This window comes from Molothrus ater, chromosome 3 (genome assembly GCF_012460135.2).
Source record: "Molothrus ater isolate BHLD 08-10-18 breed brown headed cowbird chromosome 3, BPBGC_Mater_1.1, whole genome shotgun sequence".
Taxonomy (NCBI): domain Eukaryota; kingdom Metazoa; phylum Chordata; class Aves; order Passeriformes; family Icteridae; genus Molothrus; species Molothrus ater.
Genome location: NC_050480.2, coordinates 66,094,323 through 66,108,104, shown reverse-complemented (window position 1 = coordinate 66,108,104; position 13,782 = coordinate 66,094,323). Strand labels below are relative to the sequence as shown.

At 37.1% G+C, this 13,782-nt stretch overlaps 1 protein-coding gene across 3 annotated transcripts in view; it reads right to left on the bottom strand.

The window, feature by feature from the left end:
* Positions 1-13,782, bottom strand: part of HS3ST5 (heparan sulfate-glucosamine 3-sulfotransferase 5) — a 192,138-nt gene that overhangs the window by 165,578 nt on the left and 12,778 nt on the right. Inside the window, exon 1 of one of the 3 annotated variants that reach the window (XM_036380452.2) lies at positions 5,831-6,001. The exons of the other annotated variants lie outside the window; for them this stretch is intronic. The gene's annotated coding sequence lies outside the window, so the exon portion shown is untranslated. Of the gene's footprint in view, positions 1-5,830; positions 6,002-13,782 lie in introns of those variants that run through there. 3 annotated transcript variants of the gene reach the window in all.

Below are 13,782 nucleotides of genomic sequence, written 5' to 3'. Positions count from 1 at the left end.
TTCTACTTTATTTCATTCTCCAAATAGGGAAGCAACTAGCTCATGGCAGGCTGTGCTGCCCAGACATGTAATGGCCTCCTGCCTTTCTTATGTTATCCTTTTTTCTTACAAGGCTGTTTTCAAACTCTTTCTCCCAGTGATATTTATTCCTCAAATCAATGTCTTCTCAGTGTTCTTTAAAGGGGGAGGTGACAGACAAGGACCAAGCCATCTAGTTGTGCTAAAGCAGGTGAGACACTCAGTTTCCCAGGATTATGTGATTTTGATTTAAGACTAGACCTTGCCATTTGGAGACTGGCTCAGATAAAATGAGTATATCAAAAGCTCTGAAAATTCAGGTGCCAATGGGTTGGCAGCCCAAGCTGCTATATTTTTTACATATATCCAGGATGATTGATTGTTCTGGCTCAAGTATGACAAGGAAAGATACAGTAACCGCTTGGAAGCATAGAACACAATAAGAGGGAGGAAGCAGATGTCCTAAAGAGATCATCTGTAATCTTCCAGCCAAAGCCCATCCCAAATTCAGAAGCCAGATACTGACCTCAGTATCTGACTTCAATTTGATCCTAGTTATCTTGATGTGGGTTACTATGTAATTCAGAAACACATGGTATGTCCACAGGGTTGGCCTGGTTAGCATTTTACGACCCTGAGACGTATCAGAAACACTTTCTCTCAAAATCACATCACAAGACTTCTTTTAATAAAGATCCTTGAGCCACTATTTTCTTCATCCTACTCATACCAGTGGAAAAGGCTCAATAACATTGAATATAATCAAATATAACATTGATTTTCAACACCTTCACAGAGAGATTACTGAGTACTTATAGAGAGAGATAAAAGAGAGTGGGAAAAGAGAGAGCTGGTTCATTAAGGGCATACTCATCCTTTGTTGTCTCCTAAAACACAAGATGAAACACAGCTGCAGTACTGCATTTTTAGTTCCATCTCTATTTATGCAATTATATGGTTGGATTTTGAAACTGTAAATTTGCTGCTATGGATTGCATAATTTAGTTTCTGTATTGCACTGGGGTCATTCTCAGTTCTATTATGCAAGTGACAGGTGTGGGAATCAAGCAGAACACAGAGCTTGTGGTAACGGGACTGCAGAGCAGCGTTGCAGGGGGAGCACCAGATGCTCTCATCTGCCCAGGCCAGCTGTGACATTCAATAGAGAGGCAAGTGTGTGCATCACCCCATCTCCACCCAAGTCAAGAGCACCACTTAACAACCTTGAGCACATCTGTTCCCAAGGACTCTGATTACTTCTGTCCTCCTAGGGGTCAGTAAGGTCACAGGAATCTTCAAATCCATTTTGGTTATCTTTATGTGATAACATTGTCATGTTACTGTACTATATGTACTACACATGACTCATTTACAACTTGTTTTTTACATGAATTAGAATTTACAATCAAAGATCTGATATCCTGCAACAGGTAAGCACTGCTCTGAATAGACAAACTTATCTTCTTGGAACACACCAACACTTCCACAATTATTTTCCCTCAGAGCTGATAATGCTTCATGATACTAAATTGCAGTAAGAAATGCAGCCTTTTCTGCAGGGCAATATATGATACTCTGCTTGCTACTGGTCTAAATTAAAAACCAATCTTTTAATTTGAAATTTTAGAGAAACTATGCAGAATATTAATTAGTCAATCAGGAACATAGCCAAGACACCAGAGTTTAACATCCTTGCTCTTGTAAAAAGTAGCAAAGCATATTTTTCCTGTGACACTAGAAGCTGAGGATCTTGTAAAAGAATGTCCATATGAATACAAAACAAAGTGCCATACTGGGGCTTAGTTTCACTAGTTCCTTTGGGGATGGTGGTAGGAAATCAAACCAAACTAAACCAAACCAAACCAAACCACAAAGATGAACTACTAGAAACAATAGTATGCAAAGATACTGTATTAAAAAAAAATCTTTAATTGCATCCAAATTGAGTAATAATTGGAATTTGATATTGCAATTAATAAAACAAAAGGCTCTTTCGAACAAAGAACTTCTGGTAGGAGAAAAGCCCTATAAAGTAGCAATTTCTAATATGTGATATGTGGAAACAAGGGAATCGCAAACAATTATTGCAAACATGCATTACATACATCCAGCTTATTGATGAAATACATCACTCAAATGTAGAGAAGAAAGTCCTGTCATTTTAATTCCAAGAATTTTGAACTGATAATAGATCTTCAATATAGATCTTCTATGAATCTCTACATTTGTTATTTGTTAGTATTTTTATGGACATATAGACATGCGTTAAAAAATTAAAAACAAAAAAAAACCCCAAATAAATGAGCCAATCTGTATTTAAAAAGTTAGACCACCACTCTAGTAGTGTTAGCATATCACCCCAACATATCACCATGGTCCCATCAGCTCTCATGTATTTTCTGGGTTTGTTGCTTCCTCAAGGACTGGAGAAGTACCATTTCACTCTCCTAACATACACACATACACAAACTTCCCCCATCCCAGAATCCCACATTTCATAAACAAGAGCTCTCAATATTTTTTTTCATTTGGGGTATTTTTTTAAAAGAAAATCAGTTCTTTGATTATGGTTTTAAAAGTAAGAAATTTGCTTGAATGAGTCATATTCTGGAAATGAACATTTGAACAACTGGAATGTTTCTTCAGAAGATTTTTTTATATATATGAAAGAAACCAGGCATCTTCTCCACCTTGTTCTTTTGTTTTCCCTATGAGGTCTTCATATCTGTATGAATAGTAGAATTTCAAGCTGAACAGCAAAAATGAGTTCATGTCCTAACATTTAGATGAACTTCAGTTCTGAACTGCAAAAATGTATTAATGGTTACCTGTTTACTCTTCAGGATATATGAAAATTAATAATTAAATTAGTGACTTTTCCAAATCTCAACAATGAAAAAAACCAACGAGAAACTCAGGATTTCTATCTTCAAAATAAGACCATAACAGCGTGAAGTGAACAAGGCAAGGGTTCACTAGGTAAAAAATAAAAAGAAAAAAAATAGAATTGAAGCACTGCTCACTGGAGAGCCCATTCTAATCACCATGCCAGATGAGTCAAGATTCCTTCAGAAAAACTAGTGCACACTCATTATTGAAGTCTGAATCATAATGCACCCTTATGAGAGGGCTGAAAACAAAGTGCTCTGGTTGTGACGTTTGAGCTCTTGGTTTCAAAGCCTTCCTAGTAATTTTAAGAGTTTGCCATTTTTTATATGACTACTTACTTTACAGCTTGGTAAAAAGCTTGGTAAAAAGGTAAGTTACTGTTTGACATCATGATCCTTGATTTTAATTTCTTCTTGTTTTGGATGACTAAATAAGGTTTCTCAAACTGCACATCTGAAAGTAGTGGTTATTTTTAAAATTGTTCTCCTTTTATACAGACAAGCTGTTAGTGCACCCAACAATTATATACATTCCCCATCATTGTAAGATTGTGTAAGAATATACAATACAAAAAGGATTATTAAGAGAGCCAAAATTAGTATACTAATGATTCAATTTGACAGTTTCATTATGTATAATGTGGGTAAAACTGAGAACTCATTTAAATTCTCCTGCCATGTTCTGAACAAGACCACTAAACCAACTTAGAATAAACTAGCTTTTGTTTTTCTGTAATAAATTTATCATAATGGTGCATATGTACAGAGCCATATATTTTTCTTTTTATACCAAATGTTCAGGATATTATTTTGATCTAATTATACTTCATCTAATTATAGTTCATCATGGTTAAAATATCAAATTTAATGGTATGTCACGGATTAACAGAATAATTTGATTTCTACACTGTTAATTAGAACTTACATTTACATGATTATGGAAAGTTATATGTGAATTAAAAAATTAAAACTTAATGTCTAAAAAAAACCCTTCTGCATGTTTCTAAGAGGATCTATAGAACAAATGAAACCACTAAAGTACATATTTAGGCATTTAAGGTCAACTAAGGGGTTTATTGGGGAACTATTGTCTACCATAGACATCATAAAATTAAAAACTACTTAATAAGAAATTAGCCACTCCTGGCTAACAAACTCAAACATAAACTTGGAACACCCTAGGGATTCTCTGGCTAATTGGCTCTCTTGCCTTTCTCATCTGATGCACAACCAGTCACTGAGATAGGAACATTCCCCCATCCCCCAGGTGCACCCACTCTGCACTTCAGACACAAGTGGAAGCAAGAGTCCTTGGATGTGAGCAGGAGTCCCTGGATGTGAGCAGGAGTCCCTGCTTCCAGGCTCAGTAGTGCAAAGCCACACATTTCTCATCACGCCATCATCTCACCAGTGGGAAGGACTTGACAGCTTAAAGAGAAAAGAGGTGTTTGGGATTTCCTAGGGCAGACAAGCAAACACAGCCTTTTCCACCCAGAAGATGCTACCAACTCGATGGAAATGGGCCATTCTGGCCTGCTACAGACCCACAGCAGGTGAGTTTCTGCTGCCACCATCTGAAGATGAGCTGCTGGTAGTTGGGGAGATAAGTTATTCTGTGCCACAGGGCTGGGTGGCCTGTGCTGCTGCCCTGCGGTTATATCTGCCCTCAATATTTAGATAGGAGGAGATCCTCCACCACTAGCTTCTGAGCTGAAAAAATTATCAGCTTCTCTACCTTAAATGCAGCTAGTGCACACTTCCCATGCCAGAGAGGGTGAGCATGTCAATAACATAATGGTGACAGTCACTTTGCAGGCTGCAGTCAGTCACAGGGGCATATGACATTATGAACTGTGCAGACATGTGCAAAATACTGAAGAGATCCAGCATTCATCTGGAGGGACAAGCAGACATTTAGCTCTTTTCCAGTGACATAACCATCAGCCCTGTATACAGATTCAATACACAAAACAATGAAGCCCAGCATTTTTATAGAGGGTGAAGAAAATCAGAAAAGGAAAGAAAGTATATTTTATGCATTTTTATTTATTAATGCATGGCAGGTTACATTTCTGTGGTAAATTACAGCCCACTGACATGTCAAGTGACACAGTGTGTAGTTGACTGTAAGAAAGCTCCACATTGTGGGGATGGTTTGGTTTTGGGTCATTTTAGAGTACTTTAACACATCACAAAAATAATTTCCTGTCCTTTCCTGCCTCTTATTTTTTCCTTCACAAATTCAAGTACCAACTCACTATGCAAATTCATCTGCTGCCAAGATTTAGCAGGAATATCAGTTACTTGTGTACAATTGCTGAAGGGTTATAAATATGCAAAAGAAATCTAAGTACAAAAGTTTGTAGAGAAAAGAAGGACACAACTGAGTTCTTGGCTGACATGACCATTTTCTGAGGTTAAAATCAGATTAGTATAGTCTAGTACAAATGACACCAAAAGAATAAGATACATATTGAGTTTCCTAGTCCTATTTTTTTTTAAGCAAAGGCAGGATGTCTCATTCAATATCAATTGAAAGAAAAAATCACTTTCATTAGGATGATGTGCTTTTATTTCTTCTGCTATTGCATTGGACTTCTCTGAATTCCTCCCAGGAAAGAAAAGGCATGAAAAAGTAAGATGAAAATATAATACAGTTAAAAAATTAAAAATTAGGAGTCATCTAGTTTGGGTCTTAATAGTATAAAATTGGAGTCCTTTAAATAGTACTGGTTCAAACACTCCTTTACTCCAGGAAACCTTGGCATTATATTACACTTTCAGAAACACTAGGATGACAGAAAAACAGGCGACAGGTGGAAAATATGTAAATAAGTCTTTTCATCATGTACTGACTGAACCAAATATCAAAGCCTGGACAAGACTAATTAGCTACCAAGGCAGCTGTTGAAAATTTGTCCTACCTGAGCATCTCAAAGGGATTCCTACAGTTCAGTCATGCTGGGAGCCCAGCCCATGCCACACACAGGATCACACGCAGGAGAGTCGTCACCCTGGAGAGCCTGATGTCTTCCCATGTTCTCACCCCAGGTGGGACCTACCTCAGATCACAGACACCAGGGGCAATGGTCAGAGAGAGGCCCAGCATCAGAGTTAGCTTCCTTACTGGTGCAGGGGATAATACAGTCTTGAGCTAGGTTCACTTGTTGGTTGCACGTTGAAACTCCCCCATGTTACGCCACAGGCTCTCTTGAGATGGTAGCAAAAATTATGCAGCTATCACTAGCAGATTGCAGATCTGGTTTCTTTTCCTCTGCCTCTCTTTCAATCCAGACACAAACTCTGCTTCATAAATTATGCTTAGTCAGTTGGCACCTACAGGTCCAGCCAGCCGTACAGGATATTTTGAATGAAAAGAATCACTACTTTTTTTTGAGTTGACACTCTGCCCTTTTTCTGGCATCCTCAGAGCCTTTCCAAACTTTTCCTTGATTATAGATATTCATATTAATGCCACAGAGAAAGGTGTCCACTGCAGGTCCTCCCACCCGACCGCAAATGTACAGATTGTCCCAGAAACTTATAAAGTAGCTTATACATCTTGCCCTAGACTTCACCTTTACTTCTGTATGGAATTGCTGTCATGGATGCTGCAGAAGCTGCAATTAACTGTTTGTATGATAAATCAAATCTTTACATCTCAAGATCTTCCAAAAACATGGCAGAGATTCTGTGTTTAGTGAGAACAGTAGTCTGATGATGGGACCATGCTCCTCTTACCACACTGGGAATGGGATCTGCAGCACTCTCTTTTTACCTGTGCTGTAACAAACAAATACTGTGGAATACCCACTATAATAGAAAAGGTGTACCGTTTGTTCTCTTATTTTAGATGCAAGAAATACCTGAAGAGTCCTTAGGGTGGATGTAGTAAAACTTAGGGGGAGTTCCCCCTTGTTTGCTTTTAAAATACTTTTTAAAGCTCATGTTGTGAAAGAATTTCCTAAAAAGCAAATTTCTTATTTTGGAAATCATTATAATTTGATTTAATTATGGATAATTTAAAAAAAAAATTAATTTGTTTCAGTTATTGTTCACATAGTCAACTGACAGGTGTGTGAACAAATATATGAGAAAGTTTTATGAAATAGTGTCTGTCTTATCAGAGAGAAGCCTGTGGTTTCAATCATATTAAAAAATTACAGATGTTGTCCGTTTCTAGTACAGATATCTCTGTCCTACTACTAGAGTAGTGTCCTTTTTTACTGGATATTTGAACATTTTCAGTCCCATTATCTTTTTTCTCCTTATAAATAGTTGTAAACACCTTATTTTGGAAAATGAAAATGCCCAGATATATAAAAGGAAGGTGAATTCAATAACTCAGCTAGATGAAAGCCTGATTTGCTCAACTGCACAATCTACAGGAATGTAAACAATAATGAGTTTTATTGATAGATAAGTGTAAAAAATTTTATTCCAATTTATACACTGGAAATGCCTAAAGTGAAATAAATAAATAAATAAACATATATATATGTAGACTAATATTAAATATTAAAGCAGCAACAGTTCAACATATTTTGAAAATTCTATGCCTTTGAGATAGAATATATGCCTGTATGATGTGGTTTATATATGTAAAGAAAGGAAAAGACTCAAATATGAGACTAAGCATTTAATCTCATGTAAAATGCTCACACTGACATAGCCTATGAAATCCACAGATGTGATAATGTTCTGAATACATGACCAATTAAAAAAAAAAGAGGAGGTATTTTTGGAAGTTCACAGTGAAAGGCACCTTGTTCACATACAGTTTGGAGAACTTCACCCTTCACCCTGTTCATATCCAACACTGAACACTGTGATAAGATCTGGTAATCTGTAGAATAATTAAATTAAAATATAAAATTTATAAAAAAACAGGAGGTTCTGGAATATGGCAGATAAATCAACTGTAATGGTTTTTGCAATAACTTTTTGATATATTTTATTAATTAATAACATATTTATTTCTCTGAAATGAATGCAACAAAGATTATTTTTCTAGTATTAGTTTCTTATCTAATATACTATGAAGTCATAGATATAGTTTTGGAAAACTACATTATTATTCTAGGGAAATATCCTGCATGTGAAAGAAATTCAGAGATGATACTGAAAGTCATGCCATGAGTTCATGAATGTCTATCACTAGGAAAAGTATATGAATGATGGGATACTGATTATTTTTGGAATCTCTCCTTATTTAAATTCTCTTCAAGTCATATTTCTTCAGAAAGTCTCCTACAGCACAGAACTTTTTTTCTCAATTAACTGGAAAAAAAATGGGGTGGTTCAGTTTTGTGATGGGCTTCAGGCAGTAAGAAATGGACTGAGAATTCTTGCACAGCACAAAGGCAATCTCAGGTCCAGCGTAGATACAAAGAGCTTTGCAATATGACTATTCACACCTTAAATTAGACTATATCAAGTAGTAAAATTCAAGTGCCAGTCATTTCATTTAAAAAAAAAGAAAAAAAAGAAAAAAAAGAAAAAAAAGGCAAAATCTTAACTCTTTGAGGGTTTTATTAAGTTTTCTTTGTCATGGTCACAGCTAGAGATTTACGCTTCTCCCCTCCACCTTCACCTCACCCCCACCTTGATTTTCTGCTTTTATTTAAAAATAAAAGATAGAACTTTTATTTAAAAATAAAAGATAGAACACCAGAGAATTGCTGTGCCAGGTTCCAATAAAAAATAAAATGTACTGACATAGATTTTAAGGTCAGGAGGAAAAATATGATAATTCAGTCTGACCTTTTTCAAAACACAGAACACAGAAAATTGGGAGGCAATACTTGCAATAAGTTATTTTTATTAAGTTTGCAGTTTTGCACAATGACAGTTTAAGTTTTCTCTCAGTAGTTGTTCTTTTAGTACAATTTTTCCACAGTTATCTGGAAATATTTTCAAGGAAAACTTGAAGATAACAAGAGAAAAAAGGATTTCTTAGTTTGAAATATGCTGACTGTGTACTACACAATGTCATTTGACTGCCTGTATCAGATACAGCCTCTCCCATTTTCTGTAAGCAATCCACAGGATAGCATTCTTCTACAATGAAAAGCTTAAATGTGCATTAGGACACCCTTCATGCCAAACACAGAGGATAAGTGATCTCTTTCATTCCTTTGAATGCTCAGAATACTCCAAACAATTACAAAAAAAATATAGAGAAAGCTACATTTATAAATAAATTTAGAAAAAAAATCTTTTCACTATATACTTTTTGAAAACCTGGAGCTCAGTCAAATATCACTGGAATGAACAAATGCATTTTAAGAAATATATATTTGTATGACAGTTTTAGATTTATCTTTTTCAGTTTTTCAGCTCTGGAATTTCATAGGCATTAAAAATATTCAAGTATTATGCTTTTTCATGATTTGCATGATTGTGGAGTTTTCCTCAGAGTTTAAAAGAGAAACTGTTTTCCTTGACCTTTTGAGGTAGGCTGATCCTGGAAATTTCTGTTCAGAGACGTTTTCAGGGATTCTAACGCCTTGAAAACCATCTTTTGACTCCTCAGGGTTATTAAACATAGCTCAAGTAGTTAGAACTTGCCCAGTGGTGACATTTGTATGGCAGGTGACACCAAGTGGTGCTGTCACAGACAGTGTTCCTGCTCTCTGTGTATGTACACACCTTCAGCCTTGGCTGAGTCAGGCCCCGTGCAAAAGGATTCAGCCTCTTCCAGCAGCTTTTCCCTACAAGTAACTAAGGAGTTGGTTAGCTACAGGCTCACTTTTTATCACAAAGCTGCCACCTAAGGATGAGGCAGGAGCTTAGAGCTATGCCTCCCAGTAACAGTGCTGGATGTTTTTTGGCCAGGAGAGATATATATTTATTCAGGAACAAGTTACACTTGGGAGAGATCTAGATTATCTGTCACTTGGTTACTTTCAGGTAGGGATGCCACTGCACCTCTCCAAATAGTTGTAACTCTTCATAAGCAGCAGTGTGCATTCCACCTGCCTGCTTACCTGTGCAAGAGCTGTATACTTTATACCCCTTGACATGTTATATAAAGCTTGAGAGGACTCGAGTTAATTAAAAAAGGTAGTCATGATCTGTTAGGTTTAATATGAAACCTTTAGAGTGACAATGCAAAATCATTCTGCAGAAATCCCAAGACCTCCACCCAAATGAACTCCGTTGATAACATTTATTGACAGAACACTGGTATAATCTCATTAATATTTGCAAATTTCAATTACAGGGAGGGCATGAGCCTGTTTAAGTAGGCACAGTTTTCCATTATGATTGAAACAAACACCAATTTATTAATTCATCTTCCAATTTTGAAAAAGGTGAAAGTGTGATGCTGCTCAGAATGATATATGGTGGAGTAAATTATTTTTGCATAGATCTAATGTTATTTGTTTCCTGTGACATTGAAATTCTGTGTCAAATTCTGGGAGAGAGGAAAGGATGAGAAAGCATAGGTCATTCCTCTTTTAATGAAAAATTGACATGGTTCACTAGCACTATGAAAGCAAGTAATACAGTATTGTGTTGTTCAAGACCTGAATCTTTTGGATAAAAATCGCAATTGCGGTTCATAAAAAGGGAGTTAATTGTATTTCCTAAGAGGAAGCAAAGGGCGATGAAGTTACATTTTTTTAATTATTTTTTTTTCAGCACAGATTTTCCCAAAATGAGAAAATGAACTACATTAACAGAACAATTTGTTTACTAAAGTAACAGTTTATTTCCTCCTGATTTGTAAATAATCTGAAGCATTATCATTACTTTCTTATTTGTATTATTTGGGATGTGTTTGTACCAAAAGTCTCCAGTGTGTAATCAGAACCATTGTCTACCTCAAGTAACAATCAGAGTCACCCAGTTCATATGGAGGCAATGATGTTAGACTAGGACAAGGATAAAATAAACCCTCTGAAGCAAACTGTGCCCTCCTTCTACTCAAATTGCAGAACTGGTGTGTTTATGCATCACACATCTAACACAAAAGCCACCATTCAGCCCCAGAAAGAATAGCTTGCAGATGTCACTGCCAGGCACAGTTTGCTGTCAATCTATAAATAAGATACATGATCTTAAAAGGAGCTGAAGAAGCATTCCAGAAACTCTTTGCTAACTAGCAAAAGGCTGGACACATGGCAAAAAAAGCCTTTTCCAACACAGCGTAGATGGGAAGTCATTAAACCTTCTTCCTAGAGCTTGCTGGAGCACTCAGAAAAGATTGTGACTTATCTGAGCAGCCAAGGAATTACTTTTCCTCACAATCCAGGTATACAGCATGCTGCAAAAGTTCACTGTAGCTGCCGTCCTAGGCTTTTTATTTCATTCTGCTCCTGAAAGTACAACACTGAAACACATCTGCTTTGGCATTCTTCATTAGATGTGACAAAAAAAATCCAACCAACCTAAAAAACCCCCTGAGGTTGGAACCACAGCCTCATCACCTATCATGGAAGATGTCACTCTGTCTCATCAGGGTGCACAGTGTGAATGGATCTGGACTCACAGCTCCTTGGAGGGAAGATGAATGTGTTTGGTGGCAGCTGGTAGAACAAGGAATATATTGAGCTCATCCTTCCTTTCCCTCTGGCTCAGCAAGACCTCCTCCCAAAGGAGAACAGCTCCAGTCAAGCTGAGTAAGAAGATGTGCTGTGAAATGGGAACAGTTTACAGCTTCTCAAAATCTGATTTCAAAACTGAGGATATAGAATACTTAGCATGTCTTTAAGGCTGCAAGCAAGAGAGGGTTCAGATGAATCAGAAAGGTACACTTGCTCAAGGCCTTGCTAAAATCTACCTCTGTGCAGCCCTTATCCCTAACAATCAGGCAGAACAGATGGCTAACGGGTTTCGGTCCCTGCCTGGAAGCAGTGGGGTTTATTTTGTGCCCAAAATCTGGTCCCATTCCATGGCTGGATGCCCACTGCAATCTGCACTTTGGAAAGAGTCTGAGGGCAGGGTAAGATCAGAGGAGATGGGTGGTAGAGGACCAGAAGAGGAGCCCAATTGATTGAGCTGGACAAGCTCAATTTTGCAATAGAAGAGGCCACAGCAGAAGAAGCTGTACAACACAGGCTGGGGGTACGGTGAGACTCAGCAACAATCCAGGTAGATCACTGGGAGAAGCAACAAATGCTTAATAAGCAAAATATGAAATACTTGCATAAATATTTCCAAAGGCAAAGAGGGGGTAATCTTATTTTTTTTCCATACATACATGAAAAGAAATGGATGAAGAAGAGCCATTTGTTGAAAAATGGACCAGTATCTTTTGCCTTGCCTATTTCCAGACTATAAAAGAATCAGTTCCTATGTAGGTTTCAAAATAATCCCACATATTTGAATAGGCAGTCAGCGACAAAAACCAGCAATGCAGAACAGTTAATTCAGATGCAAATATTAACAATTACTGTAACACAGAACTCATATAGTTAGCACTGTAGGAACAGATACTCTGATAATGAAAACTAAAATAACTGCTGGTACCCATAAATTCAGAGATTCTTACCCTACATTTTTATAAAATTCAGTCTGCATATCAGTGTGGTTACTGAACAGAGTTAAAATTCTGTGTGCAGTCTTTAAGATAATTTTTGAAAAGGGTAGCCTTCTGAGGATAGTTATTTAAAATTCAGAAGGCTGCCCAGAATATCACAGTAAGTTCAGCATTAGTGCAATTTTTCAACCTGACCCCAGAGGCCTACGAACTAAAATGCCAGCAGATTAAAATGCCTTTTAAGAGCCATTCTGCACTAAGTGTATGTATGACAGAGTTATACTTTGAGTTATAAGCAGACTGTACCACTTTGGAGGTGGCAGCTGCCACAGGCAGGCAAGGACAATTTTGCTGTAGCATGTGTCAAACAGTTGCAGGATCAGGCTAATTGAGAGGTCTCCATCACTGTAACAGCAGCTTCAAGGTTAGTTCAGGGAGTGGGGGTCAGAGTCAGGCCTGCACCCTGCTGAAAGCAGTCAAGAGGAAGGCATATTTTGGCCAGAACAACATCTGTTTTTTTCACAGCTTATAGGAAGCTATTGGCACTGGTACCACATTGTCACCAAATGTGTCATGATCTTTCTCCCTGAATGTTTCAGCCTAACATCTGTTCAAAGTACCTTTGTCAAATGGACTGAAATATTTAACAGACAATTTATTGCTGAAAAATACAATCTTTTGATATTGAAGCAATCTGCAAAATTATTTGCAAAGCTGGAGCTTAATTTGGAGCTTTTTATAAGAAACAGGCTGGAGAAAAAAAACTTCATCTCTGAAAGAAAGGCACCTCAAGAAATCTCAAACTTGTGGTAAATTCTTTGTCTGACCCAGATTTGAGGCTGGTTACTGCTTCACTACCCATTAGCAACTGCTTGGTACGAATCCCTCTTTTTCTGGACTGCATGAGTTGTATTCATCCACTGAGAGCTATCATCCCTGCAGACCAAACTGAAGGGAAGGAAGAGATAAAGGCAGAGGCAGCAGAGGCATTGCAGCAGGATGCAAGGAGCAGGATGCTCTTTAGATCATGAATTACTGTTGTAGTTAGTAGACATGCTTCAGACACACACCAAAGAAGCTCCAGGCTGCCTTTAGATCTACTTACTTAACTATTCCTTTTTAAGTATCAGTGATAAATAACTTAAACTTTTTAGAACACTCTCAGATCTCCTTAATCATTATATGCCATACCAAGAGAAAAAATTCATTTATATTTAGGTGAGAGTATGCACAATATATATTAAATTATAAATTAGAAATCAATGAGCAGATGTGTATAATGAATAATCGTACAGTACCTCTTTCAAATTTTTACAAGGGATCTTTCAATATCTGCTCCTACCCTACTGTTTCTAAATATATTCATGGAGTTGCAAGCTACACATAATT